The sequence below is a fragment of the Mus musculus genome, chromosome 4 (genome assembly GCF_000001635.26).
Source record: "Mus musculus strain C57BL/6J chromosome 4, GRCm38.p6 C57BL/6J".
NCBI classification, from domain to species: domain Eukaryota; kingdom Metazoa; phylum Chordata; class Mammalia; order Rodentia; family Muridae; genus Mus; species Mus musculus.
Window position 1 is genome coordinate 145631059 of NC_000070.6, and position 4175 is coordinate 145635233.

At 43.3% G+C, this 4175-nt stretch overlaps 1 pseudogene; it reads left to right on the plus strand.

Moving 5' to 3' along the window:
• The first annotated feature begins 1445 nt into the window (after positions 1-1445).
• Gm13234 lies at positions 1446-2289 on the plus strand (annotated as a pseudogene).
• Positions 2290-4175: the final 1886 nt, after the last annotated feature.

A 4175-nucleotide genomic window follows, 5' to 3' on the forward strand; every position in this document is an offset into this window, starting at 1 on the left:
CTGTCTGATATAAATATAAATATCCCCTTGATCTCTTTTAGTTGCCTTATTGCTTGAGCTAGAACGTCTGATACTGTACGAAAGAGACTTGAGGACAGTCGACAGCCTTTTCTTGTGATAGAGAATTCTTTCTTGAAAACTTTGCTGTTAAAATGGTGGTTTTTTAAAATGAAATTCCCAAGCCCATAGTACACTTCCTATCAATAACTGGTCAATTTCATTATTACCCTGTGCCAGAGAGCCTGGCAAACCTGTATGGGTTCTTATATGTCTTATATATAGTCAATTACTCTTATTTCTGATTATTTATTGTAGTTGAATAAATAGTGAAGTCAATTCAGAATCATCCTAAGTAAGATCAACAGTCTCTGTGTAAAACAAACGTTTCTGTATACTGACAGTTAGTTACTATGTTAAGACACTTGAAAATCTGAGAACACCATGAGTATTGCACGTAATTAAGATTTTTGAACTGATTTCTAGGGACTGTCAGCCACCTTACTTAAATCTTCTGCCTTTCCTGATTTATTAGCCTCAGTGTAAAATGTAGTGGCTCCAGATATTGGAATTCCCTTTAGTGTATGAGGGAAAATCCAAGTAGTCCATTTTATGAACTGAAGCCACTTGTTTTTAGGGTATCTGTTGTTAATAACTCCAAGAAATTACTGCATGCTTTTTACCAAAGTTCGTGTTGTGTCCATAGTGATTCAATCTCTGCATTAATAAATGGTACCACGATTTCAGCTGGATCCATTCCAACTAATTTTTGAAGTCTCTCTCTTTTTTTAATAACAATTCAGAGACCATCTCTATGTAGGCTTTTAATTTCTTACCCTGTTTATGTGCTAAAAATATCCATTCTAATATATAATCTTCCATCTGCATGAGCATTCCTGTATGGGAATGAGTACAAGGTAAGATAACTAAGATGCAGGCCATTTTGGAACAATATGAACTAGTTGTGTATCCTGCATTTACCTTTCTTCCAGAGCTAAGTCCTTCTCAGTCTTGGCTGGTAATTTCCTCGGGCTATTTATATCTTTATCACCTTGTAAGGTTTGAAATAAATTGCTTAGCACTTGATTGGCCAAGCCAATTGTAGGCCACAGCCAGTTAGTATCTCCCAATAATTTCTGAAAATCATTGAGAGTCCTCAAATGGTCTTTCCTGATTTGCACCTTTTGTGACCTATCCTGTTGCAGACTTATTTTAGGTAATAAACAATTAATAGAAGCCACTCGTTATATTTTTTTCAGGGGTGATTTGCAATCTTCAGCAAGGCAAGTTGTTTTGTTGTTGTTGTTTGGTTTTTTTTTTTTCATCAAACATTCTTTCCATGATATTTAAATCTGAATTAGCAAATAGAATGTCATCTATATAATGACAGATAATGGATTGGGGAAATTGTGAATCATCTCTAATGGTTGTTGTACTAAATATTGACCATGGCCGAGACTGAGGAGCAGAGCCTGGACAACTTCTTCACCAAGAGGGACAAGAAGAAGAAGGAATGGAGCAGTCGGGCGGCCAATGCGGCGAGCAGCATGGACGGGAGCAGCGCGTCCGGAGGGCTCCAAGACGGGTGATGGCGGGAGCTCGGGCTCTGGTGCTAGGACAGGAGACAGCAGGAGCGCGGGCCCTGCTGGCAAGGATATAATGAAGGATGAAAATGAGTGGAAAGAATTTGAGCAAAGAGAGGTTGATTACAGTGGATTAAGAGTTCAGGCAATGCAAATAAGTGAAAAGGAAGAAGATGATAATGAGAAGAGAGAAGATCCATCTCTCTTTGGAAGAAGGTGGAGGTGGCAATGGAGCAGAAAAATCTTCAGGTCCCTGGAATAAAACCGTTCCGGTACAGGCGCTTCCTTGCTCCAGTAACAGTTACAGAAACCCCGGAGCCAGCAATGCCCAGTGGTGTATTTAGGCCTCCTGGGGCAAGGCTAACCACAACAAGGAAAACACCACAAGGACCACCAGAAATACACAGTGACACACAGTTCCCATCCCTGCACTCCACTGCCAAGCATGTAGAGAGCCGGAAGGATAAAGAAATGGAGAAGAGCTTTGAAGTAGTAAGACACAAAAATAGAGACAGGGAGGATGTTTCAAAAAACCAGGCCCTTAAACTTCAGCTAGACAACCAGTATGCTGTGCTTGAAAATCAGAAGTACAGCCACACACAGTACAGCTAAGGAATGGTCTTTGCTAAGCCTTCCAAGGTAACTAGACCACAGCTAACCACCAAGAACAGCCATTCATCGTTTTGATTTCTGGATCTACAGTGACTGACTGAAGACCTCAAGTCCAGTGACTGTCCCTGTTGCACTATGGAAGTTCAAGTGTCACGACTGATCTTGATGTGTGTTGGATTTAGGGGTGTTTCATTGTCTTAAGTATTTGTGAATTAGATTCAACAGTGTTTCCATAGTTGCTCTGTGTATAAAGCCAAACCTGCAGCCAGTGGTCATTCAAACATCTTTATGTTCAGATACTGAGCCTTCACAAGGTTGACTACCTCAGACTTGCTGTCCTTAGTTGTGAATTTCATGTGGATCACATCTTCTATATAAGGTTACAGCTACTAGTGTCTGTGTGAACTTTGAAACCAACTCTACAGGATTCCTGTCAGAAAGCCTTCAGAAGTCAGCCATCTGGGTTCTGATCTGCTGTAAAAGATGAAGAGGTAAGTGACCTTAATTAACCTGTTCTGTGCCCCATCCTAAGGCATACTCTGTAGGCTGTGGCTATGTTAGACTCCCTGGATCAAGCTGCTGTCTGAAATGATGTGTTTGTGTGGAGAGCTGTGCCGCGAGCAATCGCGTGTGTGCGTGCCGTGAGCAATCGCCATTATAAGATGGTGCTGGCTTCCACTGCGCCTAACTAGTAAATAAGCCTTATGCGCAAGTGCAAGAGTGAACTCACGCCTAGTCACTGCCCATCTCGCAGCGCGTAGTAATGGGGTGATGGGCGAACAACGAATCAGGAGCTGTCACACCACATCAGGTGCTGAAACGTCACACTGCAGGCTACAGAAGCAGCACCATTTTCCCAGTTCGGGGTCTTCCCTCCTGATAAGTAAGCAATAAAAGCTTTGCCGCAGAAGATTCCAGTTGTCCTGAGTGTGTTATTGCCGCCGGGGACAAAAGCTCGGGATAAGTGGCACTGAGAAGCCCAGGAACTACCATCACACCGGCACAAGGGAGATCCCTCGTTCGGGAGGCGGAACCAGAACGGCGGGACAAATTACAGCTTTACGAGGTATGTCTAGCCTTGAACTTTCTCCAGTGTTAGAAGCCTTTTTGTTCCTTTTCACATGTCACCAAGTGGTTAAGGCAGGGCAGAGAATTCTGGACGAAATTCAAGACAGTCTATCAGAGGTAAAGCGGGGAGACAGAGTAGGAGCAAAGAGGAATTATGGTGCACCAATTAAGCATACAGGCCTTTCCACGGGTCTTGAACCTGATGAAAAGTTAATGTCAGGGAAGAATACCTGGGGAGAGATTGGAAGGAAGGAGAAGGAAAAAGAAAAGAAAAAAGATCAATCAGCAGAGGTTTCTAGGAGAAGGAACTTATACCCGCCACTAGATGAGTTTAAGCAGCTAGCTCTTAGTAGCTCAGAATCAGATGAAGGACTTAGCTCCTCTGAAGAAACGGACTTGGAGGAGGAAGCAGTTCGTTATAAGGGAGAAAGGTACCAGCAAGATAAAAAGCGAGCTACTCAGTCCAGAAAAAGGCAAAAAGCGGCTGGCGAAAGCCAGCTTGCTGCTCAGCCTCCAGACAGTCGGCTTCAGGGTCCTAGTGCACCTCAGCCCTATGTGCAGAGGTACCATTCAGAACCTTATGTGCAGAGGTACCATTCAGAGCCTTATGTGCAGAGGTATCATTCAGATTCATTCATTCCAAAAGAGGAACAGAGAAAAGTGCAGCAAGCATTCCCAGTTTTTGAAGGAGCTGAGGGAGGGTGTGTTCACGCTCCACTAGAGTATATACAGATTAAGGAGCTTGCAGAAGCAGTTCTCAATTATGGAGTCAAGCGCTAATTTCACTATAGCACAAGTCGAAAGGCTTGGGAATCACGCTATGACTCCTGGTGATTGGCAGACTGTAGTAAAAGCTGCAGCCCCCAGTATGGGAATGTATCTTGAGTGGAAAGCCTTGTGGCAGGACTCCTGCCA